The sequence below is a fragment of the Vespula vulgaris genome, chromosome 5, assembly GCF_905475345.1.
Source record: "Vespula vulgaris chromosome 5, iyVesVulg1.1, whole genome shotgun sequence".
NCBI lineage: Eukaryota > Metazoa > Arthropoda > Insecta > Hymenoptera > Vespidae > Vespula > Vespula vulgaris.
In genome coordinates, this window is record NC_066590.1 from 1,739,869 (window position 1) to 1,762,409 (window position 22,541).

The 22,541-nt window shown below is 36.4% G+C and overlaps 1 long non-coding RNA gene across 1 annotated transcript in view; it reads left to right on the forward strand.

Annotated features, from left to right (window-relative positions):
* The first annotated feature begins 10,937 nt into the window (after nt 1-10,937).
* The window catches only part of LOC127064046 (uncharacterized), a 96,754-nt gene continuing 85,150 nt past the window's right edge, over nt 10,938-22,541 (forward strand). The window contains exon 1 of the long non-coding RNA XR_007781576.1: nt 10,938-11,829. This is a non-coding gene — a long non-coding RNA (uncharacterized LOC127064046). The remainder of the gene's footprint in view (nt 11,830-22,541) is intronic.

Sequence of the window (22,541 nt, forward strand, 5' to 3'; positions counted from 1 at the left end):
CGCGTGTTTGTCGCGTCGATCGAACATCTGCACCTATCGTCGACGACATCTTTATCTCTCTCTCTCTTTCTCTTTCTCTCTCTTTCTCTTTCTTTCTTTCCCTCTCTTTCCTTCTATCTTTCTCTCTTATTCGCATGGCACAGCATGTTCGTTAAATCGAGACACATTGTATCGATAAGTCGAAGGGAGATACCGTCGAGTCCGTTAGGCGTGATAACATCTCTTTCCTCTCCTTCTTCTAAGGGGAAACATTTTTCTCACTCTCTCTTTCTATCTCTCTCTATCTCTCTTTCTCTCTCTCTCTCTCTCTCTCTTTCTCTCTCTCTATCTTTCTCCTTTCTTCCATATCTTCTTTTCGAGCCGTCGGACCCATTAAACTCTATCATCCTTTTGACACGAGCTTCGGTTCGATGCATGTTATTCCTTCTGCTGCCTCGCCCGTTCGATCAACCCTCCTCCCTTCACTATTCTACACCTCCTTGACCATTTCTCCCCCATCCATTCGTTAGAACGATTTTCTCTGTCAGGACACCTTTACATATTTCGTATAATTCTCTCGATAAGGATTACGTTTAATCGCTGTAAGATTGTACGTAACTCTGAAGTTACATATGTTCAAAGTTTGATTATACTTTATCGCTGGGGGAAAGTTTAATCGTCACTTTTGGCGGAAAATTTTTCATTGGCGAGTTCTTTCTTTCTTTCTTTCCTTCTTCCTTTCTTTTCTTTTTTTTTTTTTTTTTTTTTTTTATAAACACCGATAAAGGTACTCATCGATATATATATATATGTATAGTATAATTTAATTAATAAATACATATATAGTATAATTTTTACTAGTACGAATTATATGATACGAATATCAATTATGGTACGATACCATAATTTATATGATTAAATGCGAAAAAAAGGAAAGAAAAGAGAGAAAGAAAGAAAGAAGTATAAATCGTGTGCTCTACGAAAATTAAAACGTTTAATTGCGCGATCGCGGTGATGATCTTTTTATCTATCCATCTCTTTCTCTACTTTCGATAGATTTCTATCTCTCGGTCTTTCGTGATTGGTTGTGCGCAGGCTCGCGGCCAGTAGGAGAAAGATTTATGGTTGAAACAGGATGTACGCGTTAGCATAATGATTCAACTCTCTAACTAGCGCGAACCTACGGGCGTACGCCCATATGCACGCACACATACGCACACACACACACACACACACCGCGTGTATTTAGGGTACATGAGCCAATGCATATTTATATACATATTTCGGAGGTACACGCTGCGATAGACGTTATTACGTAATAATCCTGTTAAATGTAACGTTAAATACTATTAGCGGGGAACGGTAGTGCAATGGCTGTAACTATATCTATGTATGTGTGTACCTCGTTTCTTGTTCGATGAGAATCGTTCGCACGTCCAAATCCATTCTAAACGATGAGCGTCGGCCTATCAGATTAAACGTTTATTTTATAACCTACGGATTTATCATTTGTCCCTTCTCGTTACCTGCGCGTTTTGTTATTTTCTCTTTTTTTTTTTGTTGCCTCTGTTTTTTTTGTTGATTTTTTTTCTCCGTCCTCTTCTCTTTCGCTTTTTTTCGTTTCTATCAATTTTAACGGAAGAGAAGAAAAATTTTCAAAAATTGTATCAATTTTCATATATATATATATTTTTTTCTTTTTCTTTTCTTTTGTAATTATTTATACCTAAACAATGATTATTATGAATGATAAGGGCGCAAGAAATATAGATCGTAATTTAAAGAGATTTTTTTTGTCAGATCAACGATTGACTTTTGTAAGATTAAAAAAAAAAAGATAAAAAGAAGAAGGTAGAAACGATTTATAGATTTCTAAAAAATATATATATATATATTAAAATGAATAACAGTCGTATAAAATAATCATATGAAAAAAAATATATTGGCACGAATAATAATAATAATAATAGTAATAATAATAATCGTTTGAAATAATCAGAAAATTTTAACGATTGAGTTAAGATCATATATAATTCATCTCAAGGAGGAAGATCGACTCGACGCGACGGCAAACACGTTAATCGATCTTGATTCGAACGAGACACTTTGAACGGTGTGATATTCTGTATCGAGTGAGTGAAAGTGTGAGTGAATGTATATTTGTGTGCGTGCGTGTGCGTGTGTGTCGTGCGTATCTGTGTAAGAGACAGACAGAGAGAATGAAAGAGAGAGAGAGAGAGAGAGAGAGAGAAAGTGTGAAAGAGAGAGAGAGAGAGAGTGTGTGAAAGAGAGAGAGAGAGAGAGAGAAGATCGTACGACTTCGCGTGTAATTGCTAACGTGACAATCAAGTGCAACGTACGCGCGTAACGGCGTGTAACGACGTGCATTGTGAATTATCGCTCGTCGAACCATTAGACGCATATATGCGACTATCATTTCACTAGTTCAATTTGCTCTGCGACTTTCGTGACGTCTCTTCTGCTCTCTTTCTGTCTTTGTTTCTTCCTCTTTCTCTTTCTGTTTGTCCGTTTCTTTCTTTCTTTCTTTCTCTTTATCTCTTTTTCTCTTTCATTTTGTTATTAATGTTATTTAATTTTTATTTTTTGTTTATTTATTTTTTCATTCGTAGCGTATCACCGTTGACATTTCGTCCCAACCAATCCGTTGTTTCAGATTTTACATAGACTGTTCGGACGATTCCGAACGATAAGATCGTCGATCTAGCGTTAAACGTTTCGTCGCCGAACAAATGTGACGCGTGTGACTAATTTTGACGAGCATGGGACGTGATCATTAGAAAAATGAGAGAGAGAGAGAGAGAGAGAGAGAGAGAGGGAGGGAGGTAGAGCGAGAATATCTTTGATACATCGTTAAATCTAGCGAACGAAATAATGTCACGTTCTTTGGATTTGTTTCCCTCGAAAGAAAATCAGGGTCTTACTATTTGGATGGTCAATCTGCTAAAAGAAAAAAAAAAAAGAATTTTATTTAGTAGATTCACAAGATCGTGAGCGAACGTTAGGGCACTTAGAAAATTTGATAGCTATGCACGTAGATGGAATATTTCTGGAATATGAAAACCGATCGATCATCGCTCGTAAAAGCTCGATCATTATCGTTTAAGCTTATGTTTCATAAATATTTAAGAAATTCGTATATAAAACAGAGAAAGGGAAAAAAGAAAAGAAAATAGAAAAAGAATATTTCTAATAATTAATATATATATATATAATATATATAATAAGATTTTTTTCAATTCTACATTTTTATTTCTATATAATAAGATAGAGATTGACGATAACGTTGTCGTTGCCCTTTAAACAGGTTCATCGACGATTCATTGCAATATTACTTTTTTCTTACTCCCTAGAAAAGAGAAAAGTAGAAAAATGAGGAACAAAAAGAAGAAAAAAAACAAAGAAAATGTATCGAAGAAGAAGCAGAAGAAAAACTCGAAAGATTTGATATTGACGATGGAAACGATCTTGAGAAAGTCTACGAAGGATTCCAATGTTAATTACATACGTATTCTTCCTCTCTTTCTCTCTCTCTCTCTCTCTCTCTCTCCCTCTGCCGTTTTTTTCCGTCTTTTTCTTTCTCTGTCTCTCCTTCCAATAGAGAAAGTAATCTTCGCGCTTTAACGCCGAGAGGAGCGTGCAAATTCATCCGTCAACGGTAGACGATCATAACCGACGACGTTAAACGACGTAGGACGTCGGTTCGATGTAAAATCTTCTCGTGGAAGGAAAACGAGTGAGGAACGACACGACGAGAAGGATGAGACGTGGGGTGGGATTGGGGAGGGGGTTGGGAATGGAGAAAAGAGGGATACGAGGTGGAAGGTCCTTCTTCTCTGAAGTTATACTACCGTACGAAAGGACGCGTCCGTCGAGTCACGTCGAAATTATGCGGCACGACCGTTTGGACAATTTTCCAGCCGTTTAAACCGCAATATCTTCCGCGTTGACTTCGTATACGATGCTAAGAGAGATGAGAATAGGGTGCTGTAGGGTCTAAGTATATGAGAGAGAGAGAGAGAGAGAGAGAGAGAGAGAGAGAAGGAAAGAGAAAGGGACTTTAATTTCTCACGCTATATCTATGTATGTATATTTATCTCTCTACCTCTTTCTATCTCTCTTTCTCTATCTTTGTCGCGTAGTGATAGCACAGCTTCCGTCGAGCATTACGCGTACGTGGCACGCGTCATCGAGCGTACTCTCTTCGTCGGTGGTGCTGCTTCGTCGAGTGGATTCGAAAATTATGCAAATCCGAGGAAGACGATGAAGACGACCCTGGCAGACGTCGGATCGAGAAATATTCATCCTGGAAATTTTCACCCACGTTATCTATCTTTCTCTCTTTCTCTCTCTATCTCTCTATCTCTCTCTCTCTCTCTCTCTCTTTCTCTCTCTCTCTTTGTGTCTCACTTTCTTTCTTTTTATTTGTCTCTTTTCGTCTTTCTCTCTTCTCTTTCTCTGCGTCTCTCTCTTTTCTCTTTTTCTTTCTGTCCCTCTCTCTCTCTCTCTCTCTCTCTCTTTTTGTACGTCCAACTTTCGTTCGTGACTTTTAAAAATTTTTCGACTTTTAACCACACGTATAAAGGCACTCGCCGAATTATTTTTAAACGCAATTTCGTCGGACAAATTTTGGATTAATCTTACCCGACAGTTTTTCATTAGAATTTTATCGCGAAAAAGTTTTTATGAGAGTGCGTAACCAACCGAGATTGTCGTCTAGGATACGAGATATCGACGAGCGAATAAGAGATATACTTAATTTATGCAATATATAATCGCCATATGGCATTTCGTTTAGAGAGACACACACATACATACATACATATATATTCATATTTTTGATTTTATATATTCGTTTATGGATTTATATACGTACGTAATCACGTATGTATAATATGTAATATCGATCGATCGATTTTCTTTTCGTTTTCGATGAATTGTCATTTATCGTACTATTTTCCTTATACGTGTAAGTATCCATGTCATTTTCACAGAATTTTCTATTTTTATAAATCGTCGTCCGGGCAAAAGACAAATTTGGATGGTAGAGCACTTAAGGTAATTAGGTAAACGGGCGATATGTCGGTCGATTCACGACGTGTTTCGTTTGTAATCGATAGCGTTAACGTTATTCGAGCTCGCCTGGCACACCTTCCAGTTAGTTTTCCGAACGAATTCTACTCAAAATCAAGTGCGATTATCGATCAAGAGGAATGAATATCCGCGGATCATATATACGTATATATATATATATATATATATTCGACGTTTAATAGATAAAATAATAGATTTCAAAGCTCAAAGAGATGAAGATGAAACAAATCCATATATCCTATCGTAATAAATATTATAATTATATGAAATAAAATAATACAAAAATGTTTAAAAGAATATATAATTGAATACACGCATTTAATAATAATAATAATAATAATAATAATAATAATAATAATAATAATAATAATAAATAATGGAATAAGAGAAAAAAAGAGAGACAAAGAGAGAGAGAGAGAGAGAGAAAGAGAAATAGAGGAGGACAGAAAAAGAGAGAGAAAGAGGAGAGAGATAAATAGCGATGATTGAAATTCAAATCGAAAATACCGAATATAATTCCCAGCTCACGTGTTTCGAATTTCTTATTATCGATCGATTGTTGGGCTAAACTAAACCATTTATTAAAACAAGAACTGTTCGATCGCGACAACGAAGCGCATCGGATGAATGGACATTATGGATCGGGGCCAGGCACATAATTTAGCCGCGCCCGAAGAAGAGAGGCGTTGTCTCTATGTCATACGTGTGTTCTTTGTGTGTGCGAAGCTCTCAACTCTCTCTCTCTTTCTCTCTCTATCTATCTATCTATCTATCTATCTATCTATCTATCTATCTATCTCTCTCTCGCTTACTCACTCTCGCTATCATACACGCACCCTCGCTCATTCGAGCGCGATTCGTCAAGCGAAGTGGCGGTGGTTTGGTCGACAGAGAGACGAGTGAGAGATAGAGACAGAGACAGAGATAGAATGAAAGAGAGAGAGAGAGAGAGAGAGGAGAGAGGGCTAGTTAGAGCCGTATTCATTACAAATTACAGACCACGAACCGGTTTTATGACACCGCAGGAACGCAGAATCGGGCACGTACGTGGCCATAGCCTCGGTTTTGCGGGACTCTATGAAGCTCCCCTTTTAATCCGCCACAAATGTTCATTTTCCAGCCAATTATCGCTAATTTTCGTTAGAACACCGCTGGGTACAGGGAGAGAGACAGAGACAGAGACAGAGACAGAGAGAGAGAGAGAGAGAGAGAGAGAGAGAGAAAAAGAGAGAGTAAGAGATATTCGTGCGTCAGCCTCCTGTCCTCTTCTCTCTTCTGTTTTTCTTTTCTTTTCCTTCCTTTTTTTTCTTGTTTCTTTTCTATTTTTCTTTTCTTTTTATTTTTATTAAATGCATAGACGGGGCTGCTAGGTATTCACTCGATCAAAAGCTATGATTTGCATTTTTCCATGTTTGTCCGTTCGTTTCTTGTTTCTTCTTTTTTCTTTCTTTTTTTTTATTCAGCACTCTTTTTTCTATTTCTATTTCCTCACCCTCTCTTCCCTTTCCTTCTTCATCCTCTTTATCTTCTCGTAGGATCCATCCGTTCGTTGGAAGGGCGGGAACTCGTCGAGGGTTAGCTCTGGAGATTATTTTTTTTTCTTTTTTCCTTTTTTTCTTCTTTCCTTTTTTTTTCTTTCTTTCTTTTTTGTCGGCGGAAAGCTTCCCGAGTGAGAAGGGGAAAATATTATTTTCTTCTGGTAGTCACTTAAAAGATTCCTGAATTCTCCTATTACGAAATTCCTTGTTCGGCCGAATATGAATAAGTTCTTTTATTTTAATTCGATAGGGTAGGATGCGATGCATAGAAAGAGAGGAAGGGAAAGAAAGAAGCGAGATGTGATTATTTTTGTAGAAATATTTTTATTGAAGAAATTTTCCTTTCTTCCAAACTTGCAATAATTATTACCTATACATAACCAATGAGATTCATATTTCGTTATCATTTTTGTGATATCTTAGAATTTATTTTACATATATATACATATATATATGTATGTGTGTGCGTATATATATGTAATATAAAAAATATATTTAAATCGTGTATATGCTTACTTATAAAAATTCATTTATAAACGAAAGAAAAGAAAAAAAGGGATGCGAAAAATATTTTTTTGAGTACTAACATTCACAAATTCCCAGCACATCCTGGCGACATTTAAAAATAGACATCCCGTATAACGAGGCACGCACGTACGTGCCCTTACGACATACACGCTCGCTGCTGCCTGCGTGTCGCCCCTATGAAACGTAAACGAGGTTGCTTCGTAATATATGTTCATTCATTCGATACCGAATTGGTCGTGTCATCATCCTAATCTTGACATATATCATATCGTCCAAGTCATTATTATTATTATTATTATTATTATTATAATTATTATTATTATTATTATTTTATTTTATTTGATTATTATTAATATTGTCGTTGTTGTTGTTGTTATTGTTATTATTATTATTATTATCATCATCATCATCATCATCATCATTATTATTATTACAATAATGGCAACCATCATAATGTCCTTTGTCTTTTCGTTATACATATGTAAGTACGAAAATACGATATCTCGCACGTCATTCGATATTATTCGTGATATATTATACCTGTATCCTAATAGCTATTATTTGCTTAGTTTTCTCCTTTTTTTCTGTTTCTCTTCCCCCTTTTCTCTTTCCTTTCTTTTTCTTTTTTCTTTTTCTATTAGTCGTCGTTAAAGATAGATTATATTACATTAGTGTCTTTCGTTTCAATTCGTTTAACGGAGATTGAATCGTCGTTTTAATTTCCATTTTTCTTTCTTTTCCTTTTTTTGTTTTTTCTTTTCGTTTCGAATGTCCCCGGTCGATGTAATTTTTGTTTTAAAAAGAAAGCCGTGAAATAATTTTATTTCTCTCGATACGATGTATTATTAAAATATTTGTCCTATCGTACACTTATCCAACTTGGTAAGCTTTTTATATTATTTTATATATGTGTGTGTGTAAGTGTATGTGTTCTTTTTTGGTATCAAAACGTTGAACATTTTTTTGTAGTTACGTTTGGGATCAACGTATCGTATCGCGAAAGGGACGCGATATTCCGCGTGGATATTTTCAAAGAGGATTTCCAGTTTCAAAACGGCGTTTAGGAATGCGTCCTGACGTATCGTTCCTTCGTTTCAAAGGATCGAACGGAAAAATCGCAATGCTTTGCCTGCGGAACCTTTGAGGAATCTGGTTCACTGTGTTACGCTCTCTCTTTCTCTCTCTCTCTCTCTTTCTCTTTTTCTCTCTTTCTCTCTTTCTCTCTTTCTCTCTCTTTTTCTCTCTTTCTCTCGCTCTTATCGGGTCGTCGTCCGTCGCATCAATTCTTTTGCATCGACATTTTTCAACCTTCCTCTTCTTTCTCTTTTCATCTTTATATATCTGTGTGTGTGTGTGTGTGTATATATGTATGTATTTATGTATGTATGGTTTTTTGTATGTATATATATATATATGTATTTATATATGTATACTTTTTGTAGGCGTATATATATGTATTTATGTATGTATGTTTTTTTGTATACGTATAAGTATGTATGCATGCATGTATATGTCCTTTTCTTTCTTGTTCTTTTTTCTTTAAGTTCAACACAAAAGCAAAATCAATCGTTAACCTCGCTTTGAACGATGAATAAAAATGTCTTTAGGTACGTCGTCCAGTTATTTCAGTAATAACGTCGAAATCAGTTATAAGGGTGGAACTCGACGTAGATAACCACGGAAAAAGACATTTTTTCGATTTTCCTTTTTCTTCATTTTTTATTTTGTTTTACACACACGCACGCACACACATACACACACGCACGCACGCACATATATATATATCCAAAGTAAAATATCTTCTTTCCTGGAAATATACCAAAGTAAAAATAAAACGACGTCTTGCGATTTGCGTTTTCTGCGTAACTTAATCGTGACTTTTCGGTATATCATATGCTTTCTCTTCTTTTTCATTTCTTTTCTTTTTTTACTGTTGTGTTTCGTCTAACCGTCTAATCTTGCTAAGTGTATCGCATGATTTGTCATTACTTTAAACGGAACATTTGCGTGATATAGGAATAAGTAGTAAATCATATCTATAATTTGAGTTGGATCATTGTAGAATTATATGAGATTGAAAGTAATTGAATTCGTTTGAGACATTAAGAGGAAGATGTATAAAGAAAATGAGGGAAAAGAAACGGAAGAGGAAAAGAAAGAAAAAGAAGAAAAAGAAGACAAAGACGAAGACGAAGAAAAAGAAGGAGAAGAAGAAGAAGTAGAAAAGAAGAAGAAATAGAGAGGAAGAAGAAGAAGAAAAAGAAAAAGAAAGAGAAAGAGAAAGAGAAAGAGAAAGAAGAAGAGGAAGAAAAAAGAAGAACGGTAGACAAACAAGAATAGGCGAAAGGACGAGTTTTCAATTTTCTCGCAAGCTCGAACGTCGAAGAATGATGAAAGAAGGAGACATAGGAAGTTCCTCCTATCGTCCTTTTCCCTTTCACGAAGAAGAGAGGAGCTTCGATATCGATACTAGTAGTAGGGAGGAGGCTGGAAAAAGGAGGAGAGAGTCGCAGTAGGCTAGTAGAAATAGTATTAGTACTAGTAGTAGTAATAATAGTAGTAGTAGTAGTAGTAGTGGGTGTAGAGTAGTAATGTAGTAATAGTAGTAGTGTAGTTATAATAGTATTGGTGGAAGGTACCTTCGATCCCCCACTTTTCTCTACTTCTCCTCTCATTCTTGGAAGCACCCAACTATCCCCACCCCTTCTTCATCTTCAACGTGCCGAATGGAGTAGGAAAGACGATATAGCGAAAGCACATACGTACGTATGTACATATGTATGTATCCTTATGCATGTATATATACATATACGTACACATATATTATGTATGTAGGCACGTATCTATGTATGTACGTACGTTCGTAGTTACGTACGTACGTAGGTGTCTCGTATCACCTATGCAAGGGGCACCCTTTCGCGAGAAGCAGAGCGTCAGAGGGCGCAGCTCCTAGAGTCGAGAGAAAGAGAGGGTAGGAGAGACGTGGTGGGGTTGATGGCCGTTGGAAAAACGGGGGTGCGCCTGCGTTCTCGTCACTCCCCTCGTTCTGAGCCACTCCCGATCGTCGACGACCGTCCCACACGATCCTTCCAGCGATCCTAAAAGCGCTTCAGTCTATCGTCCGCTTTCGTTGAGGCCACAGAACGCCCTCGGGGCACTCTCGAGCTTCTACCCCTCGAGAAAGAGAGAGAGAGAGAGAGAGCGAAAACTAGAGAGATATATATATATACGTATATATGTATCTATATACATATATATGTATATATGTATAAACTTGCCACGATTTATTATTCTATCTTTGTCACGTTTTTCGTTTCTATTTTCTTTTTTATTCAATCTGGTGAAAAAGAGATAGAGAGAGAAAGAGAGAGAGAGAAAGAGAGAGAAAGAAAGACGGAAAGAAAGACAGAAAGAAAGAAAGAGAGAAAGAAAGAAAGGGTTGAAAATTTATTTTACATTCTCTTTTTTACATTCTCTTTTTCTTTTCTTTTTTCTTTTCTGAAATCGTTCCGCTTGTTCTTTCCTTTTGCTATTTTCTTTTTTCTCCCTATCTTCACTTCCTTCCGTTTCTTTCGCATTATCTCGAAGAAGTTCTTTCCTTTTTTTTCTTTTCCTTTTTTTTTTAAATTTAAGTAGATAAGTGCGGGAAGATCTACTTTGGGGCGCGTGGATCTCTTAAGTGTACGGTGAAGAGATATTTCTTTTTTCTTTTCTCGCGCGTTTTCCATGGTACTTGTTCGTGGATCGTTCTTTTCTCGGGAAGATCGTTTGAAAGAGATCGGAAGCTTCTTCTTCTTCTTCTTCTAACTTTTTTTAACTTCTTCTATCTCACCCTCGAAACAGAGAGAGAGAGAGAGAGAGAGAGAGAGAAAGAGAGAGGAAAGGAGATATTAAATTCTTCGTCGCGATCGAGTTTTGACGAGATGTGACGTAATTTAAGAAAGAAGTAAGAAAATTGGGAGAAAACGTTGTTAAATCGAGAGAAGGAATTTAAAAAAAGGAAGGAAGAAAGGAGCAAAGAAAAATAGAGAGAAAAGAAAAGAAAAGAAAATTATAAAAGAGGCTAGAGAAGAAGAGGCAGCTATTCGACAACGACGTAAGAAGAATTTTCATTCTTCGATAACGCAAGAAGTTCTTATGCAAATAACTAAGAAAATAGGTATCGATCGATTTCTCGAAACAATAACGGTAGCTTCGTCCTTTTCTTTCTCTTTTTGTATATACTTACCTATACGCACGCGTACATATACATAACACAAATATATATATATATATCTTTCTTTTTCTTTCTCTCTTTCTCTCTCTCTCTCTCTCTCTCTCTCTCTCTCTCTCTCTCTCTCTCTCTCTCTCTCTCTCTTCTCGAAAGGAGAAATGCGGGTGCGAAGGAAACACGTCACGTGGCTCGTCCCTTCGTTGGCGAGTATCGCACGTGACGCAACGAGACGCGAAACGACGCGACGCGACGGGACGCGAGTTCGACTTCTCGCGAAGAGGAAAAAGTTGTGTCTTGGAGAGTCGTGAGGGAGGAACGACGGAAAAAAAAGAGCAGAAGGACGGACAGATTGACAGACGGACGGACGAACGAACGTACGTACCGACAAACAAACAGAAAGAGAAGAAAATCGCATAGATTCACGAGTGAATTACAGTCGACGACGTTCTATCGAACGAGGTAAGTGATATCATGCTTTATTCGCATATACATGTATCTGTCTATGTTTTTTACGTATCACGTCGTTGCTCATTCGTATTAGAAAATGTACGAATAAAGATGAATAAAATGGAAAAAGAAAGAAAGAAAGACAAAAGTACCGATGGGTGGATGCGAGGCGTGAGGTTTAGGGTGGGCGGAAGGGTGGTAATGATGACGGTGATGATGACGGTAATGATGGTGATGGTGATTCGATAGGAAGAAATAAACGTATAGATATTATTCGTTGCACGTTAACGCGTCGACTGCCGTTAAAATTTTTGTCCTCCTTATTTTCTCTTTCGTTTGTATCTTTCCCTTTTTCTTCGTTGTTTTTTTTCCATTTCTTTCTTCTTCTTCTTCCTTTTTTCCTTCCACTCCTTCTTCTTCATTCTTTTTTTTATCAATACGTGCTTATCGTTGATACTTAAGTCCTTACGTCTTTCGATCGAAATTACTTTCTAATACGTCCTTTCGACCAAACGAAATTTTATTATATTCGTTCGAAATGACGTGCAGTCGACGCGGACGACGAATTATAAACGCATATAGTAACATCGATAGAAAAGAATACATATCTATCGTATGATGATGACTCGATTTTGTATATCGATCACGTAGAAAAGATTTTCAGATCGTTTTAGAACGAATTTGAGAACGGCTGGATGGAAGGGAAGGAAGGAAGTAGAGAGGTAGGAAACGCGTGGAAAATAATTCTCGCGAATAAATCTTTTTCCTAAATTTCGATACGTACGTATATACGTACATATAAAAGATAAGATTTTCTATCGTTCATCGTTCAACCCATTAAAGTTTTTTCTATCCACTTTTAACCTTTCCATCTTGTGTTTTATATTTATATTATTTTTATTTATTATCTTTGTCCCGGTCAATGCGGAAGTCTATTATGAAAGTCTCAGAGAATAACGCAAAACTCTCGAGAAATTTAGTTTGAACGTCGTTTTGTCGGTCGGATGGTTCTCTCCCTCTTTTGCGTTCGTCTTTTCTCTCTCATCTCTCTCTCTCTCTCTCTCTCTCTCTTTCTCTTCGAAGAAGACACTAACGTGAATGCTGCTACTCTCTCGAACCTTTTCACCCTCTTCTTTCTCTTGCTCTACCCTTTGAATCGTATTTGCGCGAGCGTTTGCAATTGCGTTTGCACGGTAATTTCGCTGCCGGCGGCGTGACGACGAGAACGAACGATGGCCTGCCTGGCTTCCGAGGTCAAGTGGAACCATATTTGGCACGTTCGACCCTTCCAAACAGGAAAGGGATTTCTCTCTTCTTCTTTTTCTCCCCTGGTTTTTTTTTCTTCTTTTTCCACTTTTTTCCTCCCCCTCACGTCCCTTTTCTTTTTTCCTTTTTACTCTTTTCGAACGAGTCTTCTTCGTCCTAAAGACACTTGTCTCTCATCAACATCGATTACATTTTCCGATTAAATCCAATTCATAATTTTCTAATGTAAATTATTCCAAATCTATCGACACGCGATCTGTCCTCGTGACGATGAACAAAAGAAAATAAATAAAAAAAGAAATAGAAAGAGGAAAAGAATCCATCCTTCGGATAGAACGAATAAATTATTATTTCACGAATGCGTTGATAGATATCATGTCAAATTCAATGTACGATTTTTTGGATGCGGATTACAGGGCACGAGGGCGAACGACGGAAAAAAAAGAAGGAAAAAGTAAAAAAGAGTATACAAAAAATTAAAACAAAAAAAAAAAGAAGAGAAAGAGGTGCCAAAAGCGTAACCGCAAATCCATAAAGCTCCTTTTCATTTATCATGTATTTTATTTTATGTTCATCTTTTTTTTTCTATTTTTCTTTTTGTTTCCATTTTTGTTTTTTTTTCATGTTTGCTCTCTCTCTCTCTCTCTCTCTCTCTCTCTCTCTCTCTCTCTCTCTCTCCCTGGCCCCCTATCTCCCTACCTCCTTTTTTTTCTTTTTTTATTTCAATCACCCCATCGAAATATACCGGATAATATTTAACCCGCGAGACTCGTATAAATTTACACTGGTGAACGCGACGATTGCGCTTTACCGATATTACGATAAACACAGCTGGCATAATACGCGTGGCACTCCAAGCATAGACGTGCACAGGCATGCGAGTGCACGCACATGCACACGCACACGTATACACACATACAGTTATATATACGCGAGCAAGCATATGTATTTACCTAACATATACGTGAGTACGCACTAGTATGTGAAAAATAAATTATGGAAATGGGAGAGAAGCCGAATGGTGCGAGTTATGTAGTGATAAAGATTTAACGTGCACGCGTTGCTGTAGCTGCTATGTTCTCTCTCTCTCTCTCTCTCTTTTTTTTCTTTCTCTCTTATTCTCTCAATCTATCTATCTATCTATTTATCTATCTATCTATCTATCTGTCTGTCTGTCCATCTCTCTGTTTCCCTGTCTCTCTTTCTCCTTTTTTCTTTTTTCTATCCATCTCTATCTCCTTCTATGGATCGGAGCATTTGACTTCGGTCGTGTGAATAATTTTATATCATCCACTTTCTTCTCTAGTAGCCATGAAAAGTAGAGAAAGGAGAAGAAAAAAACTTTTTTTTTCATAAATAAAGAAAAAAAGTCACAGAAGAAAGAGAGAGAAAGAGAGAGAGAGTGTGTGTGTGTGTGTGTGTGTGGGAAGCAGAAAGAGTAGTCGAAGCTTTTCATTCAGGTCGTTGTTAACAAACGCAACATTTACTCTTATTATTCAAGAGAAAATTCAAGCGGATCTTTGTCGTCGAATGTTGACGTTAAACAATCCCTCGGCGTCGATCGAAATTTACGTAGTAGCTCGAATTACGACAAGTTTATTGTGTACACGTTATTTCACATTATAATGTAATTCGTATGCTTTCGAAATTTATTGTACTCTCTCTCTCTCTCTCTCTCTCTCTCTCTCTCTCTCTCTCTCTCTCTCTCTCTCTCTCTCTCTCTCTCTCTCTCTCTCTCGTTTTCTCATCGTCACAATTTTTTGGAATTTGTTTTATGTTAGCTTTTATACATAGTCGGTTAATGACCTAGCACGTTGACGGAAAATATCGAGAGGTATGATTATTTTTTCTTCTTTTTTTTCGTTTTTCTTTTTTCACAAAAAAATATTTGGATATATGTATACACGTACTCGCATGTACACACACATATGTATAATTTTTTTTCGACCGACTTTTTCAAGATGTTCATGATCCTATTTTAACGAACACCTTCTGTGACAGCTGTCGAAACTAGTTCGATGAGGTGGAGTGAAAGGTCAATTGGACATCGAGTTTTCTATGCGCGTCGATCGATAATAAAACGGTCACCCTATAGAACCACGTCGCTTGTCGAAGATTTTCTTCTTCTTTTTTTCCTCTCCTTTTTTTTTCTTGCCTTATGTAGATGCCAACGTTATTTCTTCAATTTTCACGGATATATTATCTCAAAGAGTAGGAAGAGATAGATAGATAGATAGATAGATAGATAGATAGATAGATAGATAGATAGATAGACAGATCGAGAGACAAAGACGAAGATAGAGATAAAGAAAGAGAAAGAAAGAGAAAAAGAGAGAAAGAGAAAGAGAAAGAAGAGATCGACGGTTCCTTTGTAAACGTCTCCGTTTCAACGACGATCGTAGAAAAAGAGAAGGTTGAGAGGGGGTAAGAAGAGAAAGAGAAAGAGAAAGAGAAAGATAGATAGAGAGAGAGAGAGAGAGAGGGTGGCTTGGTGTCGTAGACGACAGCGTCTGAATAAGAAGTTTCACGGGGGTATTTTATTTCGTCGAGCGTCATTCGACCGCATCCGAGCCATTAGCCAAGTAGTTTTAATTCGCGAGATGAGAGAGAGAGAGAGAGGGGAAGGGAAAGAGAGAGAGAGAGAGAGAGAGAGAGAGATTCCTGGCGTTTATCTTTCCTCTCAAGCTGGTACACCCGATTGTAAGCTCAACTTTCCTTGAGTGCTTCTTGAATGACCGTTGTTGAGTTTTTCCTTCGTTTAATGGATCCCCGTGCGAGACGATCGGATTCTCCTCGTAATCCAAAAAATTTTCTCCTTTCTCGTTTAAGCTCGATAAAAAAAAGCTTGTAAAATGATACCTATTCTTCCTTTGTAATCTTTATTTTTATTAATTAAAGATTTTCTTTCTCCGTCTTTCTCTTTCTGTCTTTTTCTCTCGTTTATCTTTCTCTCTCGTAGGAATCTTAATCATTTGTTTTTCCGTTTCAATATTATATTCGTTATATATATATATGCCCAAAAATGCTTTATTGAAAAGATACTTTTAAACATATATATATATATATATATATACACGTATAATAGATACTTATTTTGATTACTTAAATCAATTCTTTTTTCTTTTTTTTTAATATTCGTCGAACGAGAATCAACGAAGGAAGATATTGCGATATTACGATCGTAATGACGATAACGAGGATCCTTTCGGTTCTTTCGTAAAATCGATAGTCCGCGTAACGAGGACGAGTGGTAGAGAAGGATGGTAAAACGTCGGCGTGGGTTAGGGGATTTGCGGGGGTGTAGAAGAAAAGGGGAAGGGTGGTGAGGCAAGGGAGAGAATGGGAAAGCCGCAGGTGTTACACCGGGTACGGCAGGTAAGCCTCCGCGTAATTTCTGGTGGCGGGCTTTAAAGAGAGGGGGTAAACGAGAGATGGAGGGGGTGGTTAGTAACAGAGGGGGATGGTTAGAGAAACTGGCGTTGCTTTTCGCAAGGGGTGGTGACCCCGTTAGTAGAGATAAAGAGAAGATTGAAATGTTTATCGGATGCGGTGTCGCGATAAAAAGCGTGAATGAGGAGGAAGAGGAGAAGGAAGAGGAGGAGGAGGAGGAGGTGGAAAAGGAAATGGTGAATATAGAAAAGAGAGAAAGAGAGAACAGGATTGATTTTTTTTTTATCGTTTAACACGTACATCCCCATATTGTGGGAAGTAGGTAAGTGGAAATGTACTGTAATGTGAGAGCTTTAAGAGGTAAAATTGTGCGAGTCGAGGATTTAATGTAATAATAAAAGGACTGCCAATTTTCTCTAATATACCTACTCGAGCAAGTATGTAAAAGCGAATGGATGAGGAAAAGTGTATGTATGTATCTGTGAACGACAGAGAGAAAGAGAGAGAGAGAGAGAGAAAGGAATGATATTATTGTTTGAATCATGCTATATAATTATAATAGAGCTAGTATGAAAAGATAAGAAAGTAGAAAAGAGATTATATGATATTTATAATAAAATGACAAAGAGATATAAGAATGAAATAAAATGATTCTCTCAATAAAGTAGGAATGGAGAGAAGGTAATAAGGAGTAGGCGGAGAAGAGGAGAACAAGAAGGAGGTGGAGAAAGAGAAGGAGAGTGGTGGTGATGGCTGTAGAAGAAAAATATCGAAGAAAGAAAAAAAGAAAAAGGAAATAGCGAAAAATCGATGTCCGGAAAATGCGTTTATTGTATGATCTACGCTTCTTTGGCGGTGCATCGCGCCTGCAACGACGCGCCGATATTTTTAATAAGATTCTCACCCTCTCTCTCTCTCTCTCTCTCTCTCTCTCTTATTTGGCGGCTATTCAAGGGAAAAGAGAGAGAGAGAGAGAGAGAGAGAGAGAGAAAGGGTGAGTAGGAAGATCAAGGACGATGAAGAATAACTTCACTTCTCTCGAAAAGAATTTCTTTTGATCGCAAGACTTCTTTCTGCTTCTTTCTCTCTCTCTCTCTTTCTTTCTCCTCTCACCCTCTTTCACCTCTTCAAGATTCGTGCTCGTTCTTTGCGAGTAATATAGTTTTTCCGAGTGACTTGGCACGAGTGAGTCGACCAACTCGTCCCAGATTCTTCTTTTCGCGTCTATCGTTTCGGAAATATGGAATCTCGTGTCTCGCTTGGTCTATGCAAAATTGCTTCTTCTTCTTCTTCTTCTTCTTCTTCTTCTTCTCCTTCTTCTTTTTCTTCGTCTTCATATTCTTTTTCTTTTTCTTTCTTTTTTCCTTTTCTTCTTCATCAATAATATCATTGTATTTATAATTTTTATCTTTTAAAGCGATAGATCTATTCATCTTACATCTCTCAGTTTCATACACACGTATATCGATTATTTCAAGATTTTCGATTTATTTTGTACTTACGATGAAACGGAAGAATTTTCTTTTTTTATTTTTTCGCACGTGACTTTTTGATCGAGCATCAAACGATACGGGGAAAGAGGAAGAGAAAGATTAGCAGAGTGAAAGAGAAAGAGATAGAAAAAGAGAAAGAGAGAGAGAGAAAGAGAGAAAGAGGGAGAGATAGGCTATTGTAGCTTTACGAAGGTGAGAGTCGCTTTTTGATCCCAACTGTGAAATTGCTTTACGTCCACCTCAATGGGTGTTCTAAGCCTTTTGAGATTTTCGTTGGCTCGCTCGTCCAACATAGATTGTTTCGTTTCTTCTCACACGGTAATTCCCAATAAAAACAACACGATCATCTTCTATTCTACGTAATATTTTTGTAAATCCTTAAAATGAGATATTTGTTGGATATAAATCCTTTTGAATTAGAACGTTTCATACAACATATATATATATATATATATATATATATATATATATATATATATATAAAACGTAGATGGTAGAAAAGAAGAATATTTCTATCTTTTATTCTTTGTTTCCTTTTTTTCCTTTTATCAAGTTAATTATTCATCGTATTTCGTATTCACATTTTTTAATCCAACACATAGAAACAAATGATCTCTAATCGGTACGCAATTATTTACACGCGACATATTTGCATTATTAATCGGCTTTCCTTCTATATTCCTTCTCATTTAATCAATCACGTAAATTCCGAGCGATTGCATTTTTAATATATTAGTCGTTCGATCGTTCTTCTATTTCCTCTATCTTCTATTTCTACCTCTCTCTTTCTCTCTCTCTATATATATCTATTTTTTTGTGGTCATCTCTCTCTCTCTCTCTCTCTCTCTCTCTCTCTCTCTCTCTCTCTCTCTCTCTCTCTCTCTCTCTCTCTCTCTCTCTCTCTCTCTCTCTCTCTCTCTCTCTCTGTCTCCGTCTCTGTCTCTGTCTCTGTCTCTCTTGTTGTCAAGTTCGTTGTTATAAAATTATAATTAGGCAGAAATGTCTCGGTGTTGGAAAAAGGAATTATTACATAAAATTACGTTACACGCGTGTTTCTATGAGCGAGATGAAAAAGCATTTGGCGCGGAAAAGTGAAACTTTTCAACCGAAGAAAGATAGAAATAATTAGAGATAATTGGATCCCATTTAATTGGCTTCTTTGAGCGATTTCATTTTTGTTACGCGTAGGAGACAGAGAAAGTGTATACCAGAGAATCACGACCGAACATAGTTTACATTCCGTGGATATTATCATTATTATCATTATCATTATCATCATTATTATTATCATTGTTACTACTACTACTACTACTATTATTATTATTATTATTATCATCACTAATATCATCATCATCATTATCATCATCATCGAAGAACTTATTATCAAGAAATTACATTTTTTATCTACGAAACATTTTTTCTGTAATTCATATCAATGATCATATTTTTCTCGTTTCCATTCAAAAAGATTTTTACGATCGAAACGATCTTCATTCATAAAACATAGCACGTTCTTTCTTTCTTCCTTTTTTTTCTTTTTCTTTTTTTTTAAATCAGAACGAGAGCAATCTTTTTTATCGCTTTTTCTATCGCTCCTCCTTTTGACAAAGAGTATAATTTAGTAGACGTATACGTGACGATCGAACGGGAATTCTCGTTTAATCGATAACATTGTCCATTCAATCGGAAATTTCGCGTTGATCGAGATGCAGAGATTTACATCAGGATTTTTTTTTCTTTTTCTTTCTTTTCTTTCTTTTATTACTCCTTCGAAATCGGTAAATCGAAAGAAGTTGCTTTCTATTTGTTCTGTTTTTTCTTATCTTTTTTTTTTCTTTCTTTCTTTCTTTCGACGACGACGACGCACGATACGTCATCGAGTCGGGGACAAACATCATTCACGACGATTCGGCGCATCAGAAATAAAATCGCGATTTTATTTTATTTTTTTTTTTTTTTCATTTCGATAAAAGTTAGATTCTTTCTCGATTTCTGCTACGACAAAGACGACGAGAATTCTCGTCGACTTTATCTTTGAATTTCATTTGACGTAATAAGATCTTTTCGAAGCTCAAATTTATAGTGAATGGGTATCGAATTATGATACGAACATTTTTCTTTCTTTTCTTTCTTTTGCCTCTTCCTTTTTTAGTTTTTTTTTTTATTTTTTAATTAAATCTTTCCTTTTTCCAAACTGACAGCAAAGTGCTACAAATTTCTCAGTAATATATATTGACATATACATACGCACACACACATACACACACACACACACACATATATATATATATAATATAAAAGAGATAAAAATTGTAGTTAAATTTGATTTTTGTATTGATCTTTTGTATTACGACAGAGATAAAAAAAGAAGAAGAGAAAAAAGATTTATATTCGCTTTCAAAAATTTTTTCGAATATAGCAATATCTATATCTATGCATATATCCATTGTATAAATGTTGAGATTACATTTCCCTTCTTTTTTTTTTTTTTTGATTTTACATCGTTCTTTATTTATTCTTTTTTTTCTTTAATTAACATCCCCATTATTTTACTTTACTTAATATTTTATTAATAACATCGAAGAAGGATATCTTTTGTTTACAAAACTAAACAAAGATCTAAGTAGTAAGAGACCAAATTATATCCGACTCTCTCGGTTGATCTTATGATCGACAGCTTGTTTACATAAACATCTCTCGTTGTGAAATAGGGAGACGATGGAATGGTCGATAACATGTACATACATATATACATACATACACATACAAATATATATATATATATATATATATATATATATATATATATTACGTACATACGTACGTATGTACATAGACGACGTTGGCAACAAGAACAACACGTGCCATTTGCTAGCGAATCTTCTCTCTCTCTCCCTCTCTGTCCGTCTATCTATCTATCTATCTATCTATCTATCTATGTTTCTCTCTCCCTCACCCCTCTTTCACTACACTTCTGATACAGCATGTCGGAGTCTTCCACCGGTCGAGTATTCGTGCTTGTAACACAACGTTTTCGAGTACCGATTCGCATGGGAGACATAAACACGACGTGAGACGTGCTTATCGTTTAACAATTAACAATTACCCTGTAATTATCGATTCGTTTGATATCGATTTCATCGAATCTAAGTAATAGAGGGAATTAATCATACGAATCGAGAAAGGAATGATTTCTTTCATCGTTTATCTTATATACGTGATTTTTTTTCCTATGACATTGTAACTTTTTTTTTATTCTCTTCTTTTCTTTTTTATTTTCATCATTACGTAATCGATCTCGTAAATCGTTACCTCGATGGATACGATTTCTTTGGATTATTTTTTTTCTTTTGTATTTTTTTTTTTTTCTTATTCAAAACAAAAAGAGTAAGGTACTTGTAGATACACATAGTACGAATATATAAAACGCTTTTCACATGCTGTGACGGAGGTGGGGTAGGTGGGGTGGTGGGGTTGGGTAGGAGATGCAACGACAAAAAAGAAAAAGTTACTGTTCTCGTGGTTAATTGAAAGCACACATTTTCTCTCTCTCTCTCTCTCTCTCTCTCTCTCTCTTTCTCTTTCACTCTCTCTCAAGTCGACGGAACATTTAGTATACGGTCTAACACGCTTCGTGGATCCACTTGAAGCGAAAATGTAATCTACCTTTCAATGTGATTCAATGCACCAGGGTTTGTCGATACATTGCGTTTATATTGTAGGGAGAATTGTGAGAAAGGGAGAAGGAGAGAGAGAGAGAGAGAGAGAGGAGAACATGTACAAACGCTTTGCAAAGTAATATGAATGAATTTACATGTGTGAGTTAAATTCAATAACTCGTTTATACTTAACAAGATCTTGTAAACGTATCTACATTACATGCATAGCCATTTATCAATTGAAACGACGTTTCCCAATATCATAGATACATATATACATAGATACATATATACATACATATATATATATACATATATACATACATATAATATATATCTACGTACGTATACTACTAGCTTTTATTTTTATTTTCCTCGAAACACAACGTTATTCTATACATATATAAATATCGTTCCGCGATCATTGATCGGAGTAAAAATTTGTTGTGACGGAGTAGAAATAGTCGTCGAAGGTAGACTGTTGGTTCTTTATTTTTTTTTTTTCGTTTTTCTCGCTTACAAAGGTCGAACCAAGAGCTGAAGAAGAAGAAGTCGTGGAAGATAGCAGGGACAGTGGTGGAAGGTGGAGAAGGGGGTGGTTGATGGGAGGTTGGAGGTTGGAGGTTGGAGGCAAAGTTGAGGGTGGGGATTGGGATAGCTAGATCGGAACGTTTTTACGCAGGACTCTTTAACAAAGTTACAAAGGCGACCGAGTTGAGCTCCATTAAGGAGTTCATTCTGGAAACGAATTAATAGGTGTTATCCCCTTGATAAAATTGAAGTAACGAGATTAAAACTAAGGGGCCTTTCCTACAAGAAATTTCGTCTCTCTCTCTCTCTCTCTCTCTCTCTCTCTCTCTGTCTCTCTCGATGGTAACCTGGTGTTAAAATACGAGCAAGTACGGAGGAGTTCTCA